General features: G+C 50.7%; 1 protein-coding gene across 2 annotated transcripts in view; it reads left to right on the plus strand.

Annotated features, from left to right (window-relative positions):
* The first annotated feature begins 14,660 nt into the window (after window positions 1–14,660).
* The window catches only part of lclat1 (lysocardiolipin acyltransferase 1), a 65,540-nt gene continuing 60,224 nt past the window's right edge, over window positions 14,661–19,976 (plus strand). For both annotated transcript variants that reach the window (XM_070870683.1, XM_070870684.1), the window contains exon 1: window positions 14,661–14,926. The gene's annotated coding sequence lies outside the window, so the exon portion shown is untranslated. The remainder of the gene's footprint in view (window positions 14,927–19,976) is intronic.

The raw sequence follows: 19,976 nt of genomic DNA on the forward strand, positions 1-19,976 counted from the left end.
TAGATACAGAGTAAAGCTTCCTCTATATAGTCCCATCAAACACTCCCAGGGCAGGTACAGCACGGGGTTAGATACAGAGTAAAGCTCCCTCTACACTGTCCCATCAAACACTCCCAGGGCAGGTACAGGGGGTTAGATACAGAGTCAAGCTCCCTCTACACTGTCCCATCAAACACTCCCAGGGCAGGTACAGCATGGGGTTAGAAGCAGAGTAAAGCTCCCTCTTTATTCTACATCTAGACTAGACAAATCAAATTTGAAGTAATAGTGCGGAGGACGAATCCATGGAATGTATACAAGATGGTTTTCTAGATCAGTAGGCTGAGGAACCAACTATGAAATGGCTATTTTAGTTCGAGTATTGTGCAACGAGAAAGGGTTACTTCATAACCTTGTAATAAAGGGGCCTTAGGGAAGAGTGACCATAATATGATAGAATTTTATATTAAGTTTGAAAGTGATTTCGTTAAATCCAAAACTAGGGTCTTAAATCTAAACAAAGCAAACTACGTAGGTAAGAGGGGCAAGTTGGCCAAGGTAGATTGGGAAACCAGATTAAAAGGTATGATGCTAGACAAGCAATGGCTGGCATTTAAAAAATTAATACATAATTTACAACAAATATACATTCCTTTAAGGCCCAAAACCCCACAGAAAAGTGGTCTAACCGTGGCTAACAAGAGAAGTTAAAGATAGTATTAGATCAAAGGAAGAGGCTTATAATGTTACCGAAAAGAGCAGTAAGCCTGAGGATTGGGAGGAATTTAGAATTCAGCAAAGGAGGACCAATACATTGATAAAGAAAGAGAAAACAGAATGAGAGTAAACTAGCGAGAGACAAAAAAACAGATTGTAAAAGCTTCTATAAAGGAAAAGATTAGTGAAAGTAAATGTGGGTCCCTTACAGGCTGAGACGGAAGAAATTATAAATGGGGAATAAGAAATGGCAGAGAAATTAAACAAATAAATTTGTGTCTGTTTTCACAGAAGAAGACGCAAACTATCTCCCGGACGTACTGTAGAACCAAGGGTCTAGCGAGAATGAGGAAATTAAAAAAATTAGTATTGGTAAAGAAAAAGTACAGGAGAAATTAATGGGACTGAAACAATGTGTATTTATACAGCAGCTTTAACGCAGTGAAACGGCTCAAGGCGCTTCACAGGAGTATTATGCGCTAAAAGTTTGACACCAAGCCGCTTAGGTAGAAATTAGCGCAGGAAAAGGTGGGTTTTAAGGAGCATCTTGAAGGAGGAAAGAGAGGTAGAGAGGTGGAGAGGTTTAGAGAGGGAGTTCCAGAGCTTGGGGCCCAGGCAACAGAAGGAACGGTCACTAATGGTTGAGCGATTATAATCAGGGATGCTCAGGAGGGCAGAATTAGAGGAGCGCAGACACCTGGGGGGTGGGGGGGTGGGGGACTGGAGGAGATTACAGAGATAGGGAGGGGCGAGGCCAGGGAGGCATTTGGAAATAAGTATGAGAATTTTTAAATCGAGGCCTTGCTTAACTGGAAGCCAATGTAGGTCAGGGGTGATGGGTGAGCGGGACTGGATGCGAGTTAGGACACGGGGCAGTGAGCACAGAGGGCGATGGGTGAGCGGGACTTGGTGCGAGTTAGGACACGGGGCAGCCGAGTTTTGGATCACCTCTAGTTTACGTAGGAGGCCAGCCAGGAGTGCATTGGAATAGTCAAGTCCAGAGGTAACAAAGGCATGGATGAGGGTTTTAGCAGTGGAAGAGCTGAGGCAAGGGCGGAGGCGAGCGATGTTACGGAGGTAGAAATAGGCAGTTTTAGTTATACTGCAGATAAATCCCCTGGACCTCATGGGGGGAACTGAAACTAGGGGACATAGTCTCAGAATAAGGGGCCGCCCATTTAAAACTGAGATGAGGAGAAATTTCTTCTTTCAGAGGGTTGTAAATCTGTGGAATTCTCTGCCTCAGAGAGCTGTGGAGGCCGGGTCATTGAATATATTTAAGGCGCAGATAGACAGATTTTTGAGCGATAAGGCAGTAAAGGGTTATGGGGAGCGGGCGGGGAAGTGGAGCTGAGTCCATGATCAGATCAGCCATGGTGGAGCATGGTCGGGGGGCCAAATGGCCGACTCCTGCTCCTATTTCTTATGTTCTTTTTATGTTCTTATGACCTGATAGCCTACATACTAGGATTCTGAAAGAGGTGGCTCTCAAGATAGTGGATGCATTGGTTGTCATCTTCCACAATTCCATAGATTCTAGAACGGTTCCCGTGGATTGGAAGGTAGCTAATGTAACCCCACTATTTAAGAAAGGAAGGAGAGAGAAAACGGGGAACTACAGACCAGTTAGCCTGACATCAGTCCTAGGGAAAATGCTATTATGAAGGACGTGGTAACAGGGCACTTAGAAAATAATAATTGGATTGGGCAGAGTCAACTAAATAAGGGCTCATGGGATTGGGGGTAATATACTAGCGTGGACCAATATTCTCGTTGGGGGTGGGGGGGGGTTGCTAGCGCTGTTGGGGAGGGTTTAAACTAGCTTGGCAGGGGGATGGGAACCTGAAAATAGATTCAGTAAGGAGAAAATCAAAGCTGGAATTGAGCAGCAGAAAAGTAGAAAGTGAATTTGGAAGACAGAGGAAACGGGCTGGAAAATAAACAAGGGGGGAGTTTGGCAACACTAAATGGTATATACTTCAATGCCATGGGTATTGGGAATAAGGCAGATGAGCTGAGAGCACAGTTAGACACTTGGGAGTATGATATTATAGCTATTACTGAGACATGGCTCAAAGAGGGGCAGGTATGGCAGCTCAATATTCCAGGTTACAGGATTTTCAGACGGGATAGAGAGGGGGGTAAAAAAGGGAGGGGGGGTCGCAGTATTGATTAAAGATCCAATCACAGCTCTGAGGAGGGATGATATGTTAGAGAGGTCATCAAACGAGGCCATATGGGTTGAATTGAAGAACAAAAAAGGGGCGATCACACTGCTGGGAGTGAGCTATAGACCCCCAAACAGTCAGAGGGAGATAGAAGAACAAATATGTGGGCAAATTGCTGATAAGTGCAAAAACTATCGAGCTGGAATAGTGCGGGATTTCAACTACCCTAGCATTAACTGGGGAAAAAGTCATGTGAATGATACAGAGGGTGCAGAATTCCTAAAATGCATCCAGGAGAACTTCTTCAGCCAGTATGTAACCAGCCCACCCCTGTTCCATTACTTAAAGGGGCTGCTCCTCAATTTCTGGTTGCACTTCAGTCCCATACTCCTGATCTTTGGGCACCCTGTGCGGAGGGGAGCGGGTAAGTCCGAGGGCCTCCTCGTAGGACTGCTCCTGGGCACGGCCAAGGGGGCCATCAGCCGGTCCAGGCAGCGGGCGGTCGAGGGGGTCGTTCAGCCTGACTGCCTGCCTCTCTTCCGCGGTTACATCCGAGCCAGGGTGTCCCTGGAGATGGAGCACGCGGTGTCCACCGGTACGCTCGCGGCCTTCCGCGGGAGGTGGGCGCCGGAGGGACTGGAGTGCGTCATCACCCCCGGCAACCAAATTTTAATTTGACTTTATATGTTTTAAAGTTTAATTTACTTTAATGCCGGGTTTTAGTGTCCCCGCAGTCAGGGGGCACTTGTATAATTTGCCTGTCGGTGCCCTAAAAAACCCCACAAAAAAACACCAAAAAAAAGGGCACTTGGAAAGCGTTTGGAGTGTCTCCCCCCTTTAATAAGGGGGCACTTGAGTTAATGTTTATTTTGTTTCAGCAAAAGAGTTGTAACAAGCCCAACAAGGGAGGGGGCAGTTCTGGACTGGGTTTTGGGGAATGAAGAGGGGCAGGTGGAAGGGGTATTAGTGGGAGAGCATTTTGGCACTAGTGATCATAATTCAGTAAGATTTAGGGCAGTTATGGAAAAGCACAAAGATAGACCAGGAAAAACAGTTCTCAATTGGGGCAAAGCCAATTTTGCTGAGCTGAGATGTGATTTGGTCAAAGTGGACTGGAAACAGCTACTTGATGGTAAATCAGTGTCAGAGCAGTGGGGGGCATTCAAGGAGGAGATCCTGAGGATACAGAGCAAGTAAGTTCCCTTAAATAAAAAGGGTGGGGCTAACAAATATTGAGCCCCCTGGATGTCGAGGGACATTCAGGGTAAGATAAAGAAAAAAAGGGAGGTTTATGACAGATTCCGAGAACTCAATACTGCAGGGACTCTCGAGGAGTTTAAGAAGTGCAGCGATGCAATTAAAACCGCTATCAGGAAAGCCAAGAGAGCATGAAGGAATGTTGGCAAGTAAAATCAGGAAAAACACAAAGATGTTTTTTGTTATATATGTAAACTTGTATTTACTCTGTACAGCCACCAGAGGGCTCATCCCCTGGAGTCCCAAGGGATCCCATAAACCCTTGGGAGCACAGGTATTTAAGGAGGCTTCACAGGTTGGAGAGGCACTCTGGAGACCTGCAATAAAAGACTAAGGTCACACTTTACTTTGAGCTCACAGTGGTCAGTCTGACTCTTTCTCCATACACAACAACTGGCGATGAGATACAGATAGCGAACCCAAAGATGCAGAGAACAGTGGGCATCCTGGAGAAATTTTCGGTGGGAGATGATTGGGAAACTTTTGTGGAGCGACTCGACCAATACTTCGTGGCCAACGAGCTAGATGGGGAAGAGAGCGCTGCCAAACGTAGAGTGATCCTCCTCACCGTCTGTGGGGCACCAACATATGGCCTCGTGAAGAATCTGCTCACTCCAGCAAAACCCACGGAGAAGCCATACGATGACATGTGCACACTGGTCCGAGAGCATTTGAACCCGAAGGAAAGCGTTCTGATGGCGAGGTAACGGTTCTACACCTACAAAAGGTCTGAAGGCCAGGAAGTGGTGAGTTATGTCGCCGAGCTAAGACGCCTTGCAGGACATTGCGAATTTGAAGAACATTTGGAGCACATGCTCAAAGACTTTTTCGTACTTGGCATTGGCCACGAAACCATACTTCGCAAACTTTTGACTGTAGAAACCCCAACCTTGAGTAAGGTCATAGCGATAGCCCAGGCGTTCATTGCCACCAGTGACAATACGAAGCAAATCTCTCAGCACACAAGTGCTGCTACAAGTACTGTGAACAAAGTGATGTTGTTTTTGAATCGTAACGTACAGGGCGGGTCACACATACCTGCAGCTGCACATCCGCAGATGTCTCAGAGTCCACCATCAAGGGTGATGAATACAAGGCCATTAACACCTTGTTGGCGCTGCGGGGGTGATCATCGTTTCCATTCATGCCGCTTCAAAGGGTACGTTTGCAAGGGCTGTGGAACAATGGGACACCTCCAACGAGTGTGCAGGCGAGCTGCTAAGCCTGTTAAACCTGAAAACCACCATGTTGCAGAGGAGGACAGATCCACAGAGGATCACGGCAAACCAGAGCCTCAGATCGAGGAGGCAGAGGTACATGGGGTGCACACATTCACCCCAAATTGTCACCCCGATAATGCTGAATGTTGAATTAAAGGGACTCCCGGTGTCAATGGAGCTGGACACGGGCGCGAGCCAGTCCATCATGGGCAAAAAGACTTTCAGAGACAGAGGCAATCGAGAACGCACTGAGGCCACAGAATGTGATGGAGCTGCGATCGTTTCTGGGACTCTTGAACTACTTTGGTAACTTCTTACCGGACATCAGCACACTGTTAGAACCATTACATGTCTTACTACGAAAAGGTGATGAATGGGTTTGGGGCAAAAGCCAAGAAAATGCCTTTGTAAAAGCGAGAAAATTGTTATGCTCAAACAAATTGCTTGTGTTGTATGATCCATGTAAGTGTTTGGTACTAGCATGTGATGCGTCGTCATATGGCGTCGGGTGTGTATTGCAACAAGCTAATGATTTCAGGAAACTGCAACCAGTTGTTTATGCATCCAGGAGTCTGGCTCAGGCTGAGAGAGCCGACAGCATGATTGAGAAAGAAGCGTTAGTGTGTGTCTATGGGGTAAAGAAAATGCATCAATACTTGTTTGGGCTAAAATTCGAATTGGAAACTGACCATAAGCCACTTATATCCTTGTTTTCCAAGAGTAAAGGGATAAATACCAACGCATCGACCCGCATCCAGAGATGTGCGCTCACATTGTCCGCATACAACTAGGCCATCCGCCACAAGCCAGGCACAGAAAACTGCGCCGATGCTCTCAGTAGGCTGCCATTGCCCACCACAGGGGTGGAAATGGCACAGCCCGCAGATCTAGCCATGGTTATGGAAGCATTTGAGAGTGAGCAATCACCCGTCACTGCCCGGCAGATCAAAACCTGGACAAGCCAGGACCCCTTATTATCTCTAGTCAAAAGCTGTGTGCTTCATGGGAGCTGGTCCAGTGTCCCAGTGGAAATGCAGGAAGAGATAAAGTCGTTCCAGCGGCGCAAAGATGAAATGTCTGTACAGGCAGACTGCCTTCTGTGGAGCAATTGAGTAGTGGTCCCCAAGAAGGGCAGAGAGACCTTCATCAATGACCTCCACAATACCCACCCAGGCATCGTAATGATGAAAGCGATAGCCAGATCCCACATGTGGTGGCCCGGTATCGATGCGGACTTAGAGTCATGCGTTCACAGATGTAATACATGCTCGCAGTTAAGCAAAGTACCCAAGGAGGCGCCGCTAAGTTTATGGTCTTGGCCCTCCAACCTGTGGGCTAGGGTACACGTTGACTATGCAGGCCCGCTTTTGGGTAAAATGTTCTTTGTGGTTGTAGACGCGCACTCCAAGTGGATTGAATGTGAGATAATGTCGGCTAGCATGTCCGCTGCCACTACTGAAAACCTGCGGGCTATGTTTGCCACTCACTGCTTACCCGATGTCCTGACGAGCGACAACGGGCCATGTTTCACCAGTGCCGAGTTCAAAGCATTCATGACTCGCAACGTGATAGAAACATAGAAAATAGGTGCAGGAGTAGGCCATTCGGCCCTTCTAGCCTGCACCGCCATTCAATGAGTTCATGGCTGAACATTCAACTTCAGTACCCCATTCCTGCTTTCTCGCCATACCCCTTGATCCCCCTAGTAGTAAGGACTTCATCTAACTCCCTTTTGAATATATTTAGTGAATTGGCCTCAACTACTTTCTGTGGTAGAGAATTCCACAGGTTCACCACTCTCTGGGTGAAGAAGTTCCTCCGCATCTCGGTCCTAAATGGCTTACCCCTTATCCTTAGACTGTGACCTCTGGTTCTGGACTTCCCCAACATTGGGAACATTCTTCCTGCATCTAACCTGTCTAACCCCGTCAGAATTTTAAATGTTTCTATGAGGTCCCCTCTCATTCTTCTGAACTCCAGTGAATACAAGCCCAGTTGATCCAGTCTTTCTTGATAGGTCAGTCCCGCCATCCCGGGAATCAGTCTGGTGAACCTTCGCTGCACTCCCTCAATAGCAAGAATGTCCTTCCTCAGGTTAGGAGACCAAAACTGTACACAATACTCCAGGTGTGGCCTCACCAAGGCCCTGTACAACTGTAGCAACACCTCCCTGCCCCTGTACTCAAATCCCCTTGCTATGAAGGCCAACATGCCATTTGCTTTCTTAACCGCCTGCTGTACCTGCATGCCAACCTTCAATGACTGATGTACCATGACACCTAGGTCTCTTTGCACCTTCCCTTTTCCTAATCTGTCACCATTCAGATAATAGTCTGTCTCTCTGTTTTTACCACCAAAGTGGATAACCTCACATTTATCCACATTATACTTCATCTGCCATGCATTTGCCCACTCACCTAACCTATCCAAGTCGCTCTGCAGCCTCACAGCATCCTCCTCGCAGCTCACACTGCCACCCAACTTAGTGTCATCCGCAAATTTGGAGATACTACATTTAATCCCCTCATCTAAATCATTAATGTACAGTGTAAACAGCTGGGGCCCCAGCACAGAACCTTGCGGTACCCCACTAGTCACTGCCTGCCATTCTGAAAAGTACCCATTTACTCCTACTCTTTGCTTCCTGTCTGACGACCAGTTCTCAATCCATGTCAGTACACTACCCCCAATCCCATGTGCTCTAACTTTGCACATCAATCTCTTGTGTGGGACCTTGTCGAAAGCCTTCTGAAAGTCCAAATATACCACATCAACTGGTTCTCCCTTATCCACTCTACTGGAAACATCCTCAAAAAATTCCAGAAGATTTGTCAAGCATGATTTCCCTTTCACAAATCCATGCTGACTTGGACCTATCATGTCGCCTCTTTCCAAATGCACTGCTATGTCACATCTGCCCCGTTTAAACCAGCGTCCAATGGTCAGGCAGAGAGAGCAGTGCAAACCATCAAGCAAGGCTTGAAGAGGGCAACTGAAGGCTCACTGCAGACTCGCCTATCCTGAGTCCTGCTTAGCTACCGCACGAGACCCCACTCACTCACTGGGATCCCACCTGCTGAACTGCTCATGAAAAGGGCACTTAAGACAAGGCTCTCGTTAGTTCACCCTGATCTACATGAACAGGTAGAGAGCAGGCGGCTTCAACAAAGTGCATACCATGATAGCGCAAATGTGTCATGTGAGATTGAAATCAATGATCCTGTATTTGTATTGAATTATGGACAAGGTCCCAAGTGGCTTCCCGGCACTGTCATGACCAAAGAGGGGAGCAGGGTGTTTCGGGTCAAACTTTCAAATGGACTCATTCACCGGAAACACTTGGAGCAAATCAAACTCAGATTCACGGACCATCCTGAGCAACCCACCTTGGACCCGACCCTTTTTGATCTCCCAACATACACACCAGTGGCAACCGGCACCACGGTTGACTACGAAGCAGAACCCATCATCCACAGCAGCCCAGCAGGGCCCAACACACCAGGCAGCCCAGCAAGGCCAGCTGCACAGCAGCCCAGCGAGGGCCCAACCAATGATTCAACAACACCAGCTTTCACACCGAGACGATCAACCAGGGCAAGAAGGGCTCCAGATCGACTCACATTGTAAATAGTTACACTATTGGCTTTGGGGGGGGAGTGTTGTTATATATGTAAACTTGTATTTACTCTGTACAGCCACCAGAGGGCTCATCCCCTGGAGTCCCAAGGGATCCCATAAACCCTTGGGAGCACAGGTATTTAAGGAGGCCTCACAGGTTGGAGAGGCACTCTGGAGACCTGCAATAAAAAAGTAAGGTCACACTTTACTTTGAGCTCACAGTGTTCAGTCTGACTCTTTCTCCATACATAACCATTTTATAATTACATTAAGAGCAAGAGGATAACTAGAGACCATAAAGGAAATCTGTGTGTGGAGGCAGAAGACGTGGGTATGATTCTTAATGAATACTTTGCATCTGTTTTCACAAAAGAGAGGGATGGTGCAGACTTTGCAATGAGGGAGGAGGAATGTGAAATATTAGACGAGATAAACAGAGTGAGAGAGGAAGTATTAAGCGACTTGGCAGCTTTGAAAGTAGATAAATCGCCAGGTCCAGGCTGTTAAGAGAAGCAAAAGAGGAAATAGCAGAGGCTCTGACCATCATTTTTCAATCCTCTCTGGCTACAGATGTGGTGCCAGAGGACTGGAGGACTGCTAACGTGGTATGTTTGTTTAAAAAGGAAGAAAGGGATAGACCAAGTAATTACAGGTCAGTCAGCCTAACCTCGGTGGTGGGAAAATTATTGGAAAAAGTCCTGAGGGACAGGATAAATCTTCATTTAGAAAGACACGGATTAATCAAGGACAGTCAGCATGGATTTGTTAAGGGAAGATCGTGTCTGACTCACTTGATTGAATTTTTTGAGGAGGTAACCAGGAGGGTTGATGAGGGCAGTGTGTACGATGTAGTGTATATGGATTTTAGCAAAGCGTTTGTTAAGGTCCCACATGTCAGATTGGTCACGAATATAAAAGCCCATGGGATCCAGGGCAAAGTGGCAAGTTGGATCCAAAATTGTCTCAGAGGCAGGAAGCAAAGGGTAATGGTTGATGGTGTTTTTGTGACTGGAAGGCTGTATCCAGTGGGGTTCCGCAGGGCTCAGTGCTGGGTTCCGCGGGGCTCAGTGCTGGGTTCCGCGGGGCTCAGTGGTGGGTTCCGCAGGGCTCAGTGCTGGGTTCCGCAGGGCTCAGTGCTGGGGTTCCGCGGGGCTCAGTGCTGGGTTCCGCGGGGCTCAGTGCTGGGTTCCGCGGGGCTCAGTGCTGGGGTTCTGCAGGGCTCAGTGCTGGGTTCCGCAGGGCTCAGTGCTGGGTTCCGCGGGGCTCAGTGCTGGGTTCCGCGGGGCTCAGTGCTGGGTTCCGCGGGGCTCAGTGCTGGGTTCCGCGGGGCTCAGTGCTGGGTTCCGCGGGGCTCAGTGCTGGGTTCCGCGGGGCTCAGTGCTGGGTTCCGCGGGGCTCAGTGCTGGGGTTCCGCGGGGCTCAGTGCTGGGGTTCCGCGGGGCTCAGTGCTGGGGTTCCGCGGGGCTCAGTGCTGGGTTCCGCGGGGCTCAGTGCTGGGTTCCGCGGGGCTCAGTGCTGGGTTCCGCGGGGCTCAGTGCTGGGTTCCGCGGGGCTCAGTGCTGGGTGAACTAGAGAAAGAGTGGGGCAGAAAGCCTCACCACATTAAAAAAAATACTTGGATGTGCACTTAAAGTGCCGTGAACTACAGGGCTACAGACCGAGAGCTGGAAAGTGGGATTAGGCTGGGTAGCTCTTGGTTGGCCGACGCGGACACGATGGGCCGAAATGGCCTCCTTCCGTGCTGTAAATCTCTGTGATTCTACTGAGGATTGGTTAAAGGACTGAAAACAGAGAGTGGGAATAAACGGGTCATTTTCGGGTTGGCAGGCTGTAACTAGTGGGGTACCGCAAGGATTGGTGCTTGGGCCCCAGCTATTCACAACCTATATCAATGCTTGGGATGAGTGGGCTGAGTGTAATGTATCCAAGTTTGCTGATGATACAAAGCTCGATGGGAATGTAAGTTGTGAGGAGGATGCAAAGAGGCTTCAATGGGATATAGACAGGCTGAGTGAGTGGGCAAAAACATGGCAAATGGAATATAATGTGGAGAAATGTGAAGTTATCCACTGTGGTAGGAAAAATAAAAAAGCAGAGTATTGTTTAAATGGTGAGGGATTGGGAAATGTTGGTGTTCAGAGGGATCTGGGTTCCTTGTACACCAATCACTGAAAGTTAACCTGCAGGTACAGCAAGCGATTCAGAAAGCAACTGGTATGTTGGCCTTTATTACAAGAGGATTTGAGTATAAGTAAAGATGTCTTACTGCAATTATACAGGGCCCTGGTGAGACCGCACCTGGAGTATTGTGTACAGCTTTGGTCTCCTTACCTAAGGAAGGATATACTTACCATAGAGGGCGTGCAGCGAAGGTTCACCAGACTGATTCCTGGGATGGGGGGATTGTCCTATGAGGAGAGATTGAGCAGACTAGGATTAACACGGAGAGCTGTGGAGGCTCAGTCGTTGAGTATATTCAAGACAGAGATCGAAAATTTTTTGAGATTAAGCGAATCAAGGGACATGGGGATTGGGTGGGGTAGTGGAGCTGAGGTCAAAGATCAGCCACAATCACATTGAGTGGTGGAGCAGGGTGGATGGGGTTTTGGGAGAGGGAAAGGGTGGGTGAAGGGGTTTTAGGGAGGGAGAGGGTGGGTGGGGTTTGGGGGCAGAGGGAGAGTGGAGGGGTTTTGGGGAGAGGGAGGGAGGGTGGGAGGAGGGGTTTGAGAGGGAGGAGGGGAGAGGGTGGGGGAGGTTTGGGGGGGGAAGAGTGTGGGCGGGGTGTGTGGAGGGGGGAGAGTGTGGGCGGGGTTTGTGGAGGGGGGAAGAGTGTGGGCGGGGTTTGTGGAGGGGGGAGAGTGTGGGCGGGGTTTGTGGGGGGGAGAGTGTGGGCGGGGTTTGTGGAGGGGGAGAGTGTGGGCGGGGTTTGTGGAGGGGGGAGAGTGTGGGCGGGGTTTGTGGAGGGGGGAGAGTGTGGGCGGGGTTTGTGGAGGGGGGAGAGTGTGGGTGGGGTTTATGGAGGGGGGAGAGTGTGGGCGGGGTTTGTGGGGGGGAGAGTGTGGGCGGGGTTTGTGGAGGGGGGAGAGTGTGGGCGGGGTTTGTGGAGGGGGGAGAGTGTGGGCAGGGTTTGTGGAGGGGGGAGAGTGTGGGCGGGGTTTGTGGGGGGGAGAGTGTGGGCGGGGTTTGTGAGGGGGGAGAGTGTGGGCGGGGTTTGTGGGGGGGAGAGTGTGGGCGGGGTTTGTGGAGGGGGAGAGTGTGGGCGGGGTTTGTGGAGGGGGGAGAGTGTGGGCGGGGTTTGTGGAGGGGGGAGAGTGTGGGCGGGGTTTGTGGAGGGGGGAGAGTGTGGGTGGGGTTTATGGAGGGGGGAGAGTGTGGGCGGGGTTTGTGGGGGGGAGAGTGTGGGCGGGGTTTGTGGAGGGGGGAGAGTGTGGGCGGGGTTTGTGGAGGGGGGAGAGTGTGGGCAGGGTTTGTGGAGGGGGGAGAGTGTGGGCGGGGTTTGTGGGGGGGAGAGTGTGGGCGGGGTTTGTGGGGGGGAGAGTGTGGGCGGGGTTTGTGAGGGGGAGAGTGTGGGCGGGGTTTGTGGAGGGGGAGAGTGTGGGCGGGGTTTGTGGAGGGGGGAGAGTGTGGGCGGGGTTTGTGGGGGGGAGAGTGTGGGCGGGGTTTGTGAGGGGGAGAGTGTGGGCGGGGTTTGTGGAGGGGGAGAGTGTGGGCGGGGTTTGGGGAGCAGGGGATGGGGGGAGAGTGTGGGCGGGGTTTGTGGGGGGGGAGAGTGTGGGCGGGGTTTGTGAGGGGGAGAGTGTGGGCGGGGTTTGGGGGGCAGGGGATGGGGGGAGAGTGTGGGCGGGGTTTGTGAGGGGGAGAGTGTGGGCGGGGTTTGGGGAGCAGGGGATGGGGGGAGAGTGTGGGCGGGGTTTGTGGGGGGGAGAGTGTGGGCGGGGTTTGGGGGGCAGGGGATGGGGGGAGTCCCTGGGTTGGGGGCTGGGGCCTGGTCCCCGGGGTGAAAGGTCAGGGTGCGCAGCCCTCTCCCCTCCCCGCTCTGTCACCATGGCGACGGCGCCAGGTTTCCACCCGGGCCCTTTGAGCCGCTGCACCGGCCGCGGGCAGCTTCCGGCTCCGACCGCCAGCCCCGGGACTAGCGCTGGGCCCCGGACAGCGAGAGCCTGCCAGCGTCCGCCACAGCCCGGGCACCCCGACACACAGGCCGCGGGGACCGGGCCTCCGCCTCGCCGCCACTCCAGGGACTCACCTGGGGGAGGGGAGAGGGAGGGGAGAGACACCTGGGGGAGGGGAGAGGGAGGGAGAGTCACCTGGGGGAGGGGAGAGGGAGGGGAGAGGGAGAGACACCTGGGGGAGGGAGAGTGAGGGGAAGGGGAGAGGGAGGGAGAGACACCTGGGGGAGGGGAGAGGGAGGGAGAGACACCTGGGGGAGGGGAGAGGGAGGGAGAGACACCTGGGGGAGGGGAGAGGGAGGGAGAGACACCTGGGGGAGGGGAGAGGGAGGGAGAGTCACCTGGGGGAGGGGAGAGGGAGGGAGAGACACCTGGGGAAGGGGAGAGGGAGGGAGAGTCACCTGGGGGAGGGGAGAGGGAGGGAGAGACACCTGGGGAGGGGAGAGTGAGGGGAGGGGAGAGGTAGGGAGAGACACCTGGGGGAGGGGAGAGGGAGGGAGAGACACCTGGGGGAGGGGAGAGGGAGGGAGAGACACCTGGGGGAGGGGAGAGGGAGGGAGAGACACCTGGGGAGGGGAGAGTGAGGGGAGGGGAGAGGTAGGGAGAGACACCTGGGGGAGGGGAGAGGGAGGGAGAGACACCTGGGGGAGGGGAGAGTGAGGGAGAGACACCTGGGGAGGGGAGAGTGAGGGAGAGACACCTGGGGAGGGGAGAGTGAGGGAGAGACACCTGGGGGAGGGAGAGTGAGGGAGAGACACCTGGGGGAGGGGAGAGTGAGGGAGAGACACCTGGGGGAGGGGAGAGTGAGGGAGAGACACCTGGGGGAGGGGAGCGTGGGGGAGAGACACCTGGGAGAGTGAGGGAGTGACACCTGGGGGAGGGGGAAGGGGAGAGGGAGGGAGAGACACCTGGGGGAGGGGAGAGTGAGGGAGAGACACCTGGGGGAGGGGAGAGTGAGGGAGTGACACCTGGGGGAGGGGAGAGTGAGGGAGAGACACCTGGGGGAGCGGAGAGTGAGGGAGAGACACCTGGGGGAGGGGAGAGTGAGGGAGAGACACCTGGGGGAGGGGAGAGTGAGGGAGAGACACCTGGGGGAGGGGAGAGTGAGGGAGAGACACCTGGGGGAGGGGAGAGTGAGGGAGAGACACCTGGGGGAGGGGAGAGTGAGGGGAGAGCCACCTGGGGGAGGGGAGAAGCAGTGACACCTGGGGGAGGGGTGAGGGAGGGAGAGACACCTGGGGGAGGGGAGAGTGAGGGGAGAGCCACCTGGGGGAGGGGAGAGTGAGGGGAGAAGCAGTGACACCTAGGGGAGAGGGAGGGAGTGACACCTGGGGGAGGGGAGAGGGAAGGAGTGACACCTGGGGGAGGGGAGAGGGAGGGAGTGACACCTGGGGGAGGGGAGAGGGAGGGAGTGACACCTGGGGAAGGGAGAGGGAGGGAGAGACAACTGGGGGAGGGGAGAGGGAGTGACACACCTGGGGTAGGGTGGGGAGAGGGAGTGACACACCTGGGGTAGGGTGGGGAGAGGGAGTGAGACACCTGGGGAGGGGCGCAGTCGAGTGAAGGAATGACACCAGGTGTCTGAGTGAAGAGAAAGATTGTGACACTCTCTGGTGAAGACGAGGGGTTGGGGGGAAGTGACATCCCACTGTAAGAGGTGAACGACACACGTTATCTGAAGAGTGAGGAGCTGAGCTGATTGAGGACGGCAGCGGGACGAGAGTCAGCTCTCCACGTGCAAAAACCTCGCGGGCTCGAGGGAGAGTCCCAGGAGGAGGGGACACAGCACGCGAGACAGGTGAGGATGATTGGCAGCAAGGCATCACAATGATGAATGTAGCATCCAGTCATTGGGGTCCAATGTAATGAGGATGATCAACATTCGGATCCAATGCATGCGAGGGTCATAGAAACATAGAAAATAGGTGCAGGAGTAGGCCATTCGGCCCTTCGAGCCTGCACCACCATTCAATAAGATCATGGCTGATCATTCACCTCAGTAGCCCTTTCCTGCTTTCTCCATACCCCTTGATCCCTTTCGCTTTGAGGGAGTTAGATATGGTCCTTTTCAATATGGCATCAACAACTCTCTGCAGTCGGGAATTCCACAGGTTAACAACTCTCTGAGTGAAGACGTTTCTCCTCATCTCAGTCCTAAATGGCTTACCCCTTATCCTTAGACTGTGTCCCCTGGATCTGGACTTGCCCAACATCAGGAACATTCTTCCTGCATCTAACCTGTCCAATCCCGTCAGAATCTTATATGTTTCTATGAGATCCCCTCTCATCCTTCTAAACTCCGGTGAATACAGGCCCAGTCAATCCAGTCTCTCCTCATATGTCAGTCCTGCCATCCCTGGAATCAGTCTGGTGAACCTTCGCTGCACTCTCTCAATAGCAAGAACGTCCTTCCTCAGATTAGGAGACCAAAACTGAACACAATATTCCAGGTGTGGCCTCACTAAGGCCCTATACAACTGCAGTAAGACCTCCTTGCTCCTATACTCAAATCCCCTAGCTATGAAGGCCAACATACCATTTGTCTTCTTCACCGCCTGCTGTACCTGCATGCCAACTTTCAATGACTGATGTACCATGACACCCAGGTCTCGTTGCACCTCCCCTTTTCCTAATCTGCCGCCATTCAGATAATCTGCCTTTGTGTTTTTGCCACCAAAATGGATAACCTCACATTTATCCACATTATACTGCATCTGCCATGCATTTGCCCACTCACCTAACCTGTCCAAGTCACCCTGCAGCCTCTTAATGTCCTCCTCATAGCTCACACCGCCACCCAGTTTAGTGTCATCTGCAAACTTGGAGATATTACATTCAATTCCTTCATCTAAATCATTAATATATATTGTAAATAGCTGGGGTCCCAGCACTGAGCCCTGCGGCACTCCACTAGTCACTGCCTGTCATTCTGAAAAAGACCCGTTTATCCCGACTCTCTGCTTCTTGTCTGCCAACCAGTTCTCTATCCACGTCAGTACATTACCCCCAATACCATATGCTTTAATTTTGCACACCAATCTCTTGTGTGGGACCTTGTTAAAATCCTTTTGAAAGTCCAAATACACCACATGCACTGGTTCTCCCCTGTCCACCCAACTAGTTACATCCTCAAAAAAATTCCAGAAGATTTGTTAAGCATGATTTCCCTTTCATAAATCCATGCTGACTTGGACCGATCCTGTCACTGCTTTCCAAATGTGTTGCTATTTCATCTTTAATAATTGATTCCAACATTTTCCCCACTACTGATGTCAGGCTAACCGGTCTATAATTACCCGTTTTCTCTCTTCCTCCCTTTTTAAAAAGTGGTGTTACATTAGCTACCCTCCAGTCCATAGGAACTAATCCAGAATCGATAGACTGTTGGAAAATGATCACCAATGCATCCACTATTTCTAGGGCCACTTCCTTAAGTACTCTGGGATGCAGACTATCAGGCCCCGGGAATTTATCGGCCTTCAATCCCATCAATTTCTCAAACACAATTTCCCGCCTAATAAGGATATCCTTCAGTTCAAGGGTCAAGGGTGTCTCGGAGCAGGTGCAGGACATTCTGAAAAGGGAGGGTGAACAGCCAGTTGTCATGCTGCATATAGGTACCAATGACATAGGTAAAAAACGGGATGAGGTCCTACGAGACGAATTTAGGGAGCTAGGAGTTAAATTAAAAATTAGGACCTCAAAAGTAGTAATCTCAGGATTGCTACCAGAGTCAGAGTAGGAATCTCAGGATAGCTCAGATGAATATGTGGCTTGAGGAGAGGTGCAGCAGGGAGGGATTCAAATTCCTGGGACATTGGAACAGGTTCTGGGGGAGGTGGGACCAGTACAAACCGGACGGTCTGCACCTGGGCAGGACCGGAACCAAAGGCCTAGGGGGAGCGTTTGTTAGTGCTGTTGGGGAGGAGTTAAACTAATATGGCAGGGGGATGGGAACCTATGCAGGGAGACAGAGGGAAGTAGAATGAGGGCAGAAGCAAAAGATAGAAAGATGAAAAGTAAAAATGGAGGGCAGAGAAACCAAAGGCAAAAAGCAAAAAGGGCCACATTACAGCAAGATTCAAAAGGGGCAAAGTGTGTTAAAAAGACAAGCCTGAAGGCTCTGTGCCTCAATGCGAGGAGTATTCGGAATAAGGTGCACGAATTAACTGCGCAGACAGCAGTTAATGGATATGATGTAATTGGCATCACGGAGACATGGCTCCAGGGTGACCAAGGCTGGGAACTCAACATCCAGGGGTATTCAACATTTAGGAAGGATAGACAGAAAGGAAAAGGAGGCGGGGTGGCATTGCTGTTTAAAGAGGAAATTAATGCAATAGTAAGGAGGGACATTTGCTTGGATGATGTGGAATCGGTACGGGTGGAGCTACAGAATTCCAAAGGGCAGAAAACGCTAGTGGGAGTTGTGTACAGACCACCAAACAGTAGTAGTGAGGTTGGGGACAGCATCAAACAAGAACTAAGGGATGTGTGCAATAAAGGTACAGCAGTATCATGGGCGATTTTAATCTACATATTGATTTGTCTAACCTAACTGGTAGCAATGCGGTGGAGGAGGATTTCCTGGAGTGTATTAGGGATGGTTTTCTAGACCAATATGTCGAGGAACCAACTAGAGAGCTGGCCATCCTAGACTGGGTGATGTGTAATGAGAAGGGACTAATTTGCAATCTTGTTCCCTTGGGGAAGAGTGACCATAATATGGTAGAATTCCTTATTAAGATGGAGAGTGACACAGTTAATTTGGAAACTTGGGTCCTGAACTTAAGGAAAGGTAACTTCGATGGTATGAGGCGTGAATTGGCTAGAATAGACTGGCAGAGGATACTTAAAGGGTTGACGGTGGATAAGCAATGGCAAACATTTAAAGATCACATGGATGAACTTCAGCAATTGTACATCCCTGTCTGGAGTAAAAATAAAACGGGGAAGGTGGCTCAACCGTGGCTAACAAGGGAAATTAAGGATAGTGTGAAAGCCAAGGAAGAGGCATATAAATTGGCTAGAAAAAGCAACAAACCTGAGGACTGGGATAAATTTAGAATTCAGCAGAGGAGGACTAAGGGTTTAATTAAGAGGGGGAAAATAGAGTATGAGAGGAAGCTTGCAGGGAACATAAAAATTGACTGCAAAAGCTTCTATAAATATGTGAAGAGAAAAAGATTAGTGAAGACAAACGTAGGTCCCTTGCAGTCAGATTCAGGTGAATTTATAATGGGGAACAAAGAAATGGCAGACCAATTGAACAAATACTTTGTTTCTGTCTTCACAAAGGAAGACACATATAACCTTCCGAATGTACTCGGGGACAGTGGGTCCAGTGAGAAGGAGGAACTGAAGGATATCCTTATGAGGCGGGAAATTGTATTAAGGAAATTGAATGGATTAAAGGCCGATAAATCCCCGGGACCTGATAGTCTGCATCCCAGAGTACTTAAGGAAGTGGCCCTAGAAATAGTGGATGTATTGGTGATCATTTTCCAACAGTCTATCGACTCTGGATCAGTTCCTATGGACTGGAGGGTAGCTAATGCAACACCACTTATAGAAAAAGGAGGGAGAGAGAAAACGGGTAATTATAGACCGGCCTGACATCAGTAGTGGGAAAATGTTGGAATCAATCATTAAGGATGAAATAGCAGCGCATTTGGAAAGCAGTGACAGGATCGGTCCAAGTCAGCATGGATTTATGAAAGGGAAATCATGCTTGACGAATCTTCTGGAATTTTTTGAGGATGTAACTAGCAGAGTGGACAAGGGAGAACCAGTGGATGTGGTGTATTTGGACTTTCAAAAGGCTTTTGACAAGGTCCCGCACAAGAGATTGGTGTGCAAAATCAAAGCACATGGTATTGGGGGTAATGTACTGACATGGATAGAGAACGGGTTGGCAGACAGGAAGCAGAGAGTCGGGATAAACGGGTCCTTTTCAGAATGGCAGGCAGTGACTAGTGGAGTGCCGCAGGGCTCAGTGCTCGAACCCCAGCTATTTACAATAGACATTAATGATTTGGATGAAGGAATTGAGCGTAATATCTCCAAGTTTGCGGATGACACTAAACTGTGTGGCGGTGTGAGCTGTGAGGAGGATGCTAAGAGGCTGCAGGGTGACTTGGACAGGTTAGGTGAGTGGGCAAATGCATGGCAGATGCAGTATAATGTGGATAAATGTGAGGTTATCCACTTTGGGGGCAAAAACACAAACGCAGAATATTATCTGAATGGCGGCAGATTAGGAAAAGGGGAGGTGCAACGAGACCTGGGTGTCATGGTTCATCAGTCATTGAAAGTTTGCATACAGGTACAGCAGGCGGTGAAGAAGGCAAATGGTATGTTGGCCTCCATAGCTAGAGGATTTGAGTATAGGAGCAGGGAGATCTTACTGCAGTTGTACAGGGCCTTAGTGAGGCCTCACCTGGAATATTGTGTTCAGTTTTGGTCTCCTAATCTGAGGAAGGATGTTCTTGCTATTGAGGGAGTGCAGCGAAGGTTCACCAGACTGATTCCTGGGATGGCTGGACTGACATATGAGGAGAAACTGGATCAACTGGGCCTTTATTCACTGGAGTTTAGAAGGATGAAAGGGGATCTCATAGAAACGTGTAAGATTCTGACGGGACTGGACAGGTAAGATGCAGGAAGAATGTTGCCGACGTTGGGGAAGTCCAGAACCAGGGGACATAGTCTTAGGATAAGGGGTAAGCCATTTAGGACTGAGATGAGGAGAAACTTCTTCACTCAGAGAGTTGTTAACCTGTGGAATTCCCTGTCGCAGAGAGTTGTTGATGCCAGTTCATTGGATATATTCAAGAGGGAGTTCTATG

This window comes from Pristiophorus japonicus, unplaced genomic scaffold (genome assembly GCF_044704955.1).
Source record: "Pristiophorus japonicus isolate sPriJap1 unplaced genomic scaffold, sPriJap1.hap1 HAP1_SCAFFOLD_160, whole genome shotgun sequence".
Lineage (NCBI taxonomy): Eukaryota > Metazoa > Chordata > Chondrichthyes > Pristiophoridae > Pristiophorus > Pristiophorus japonicus.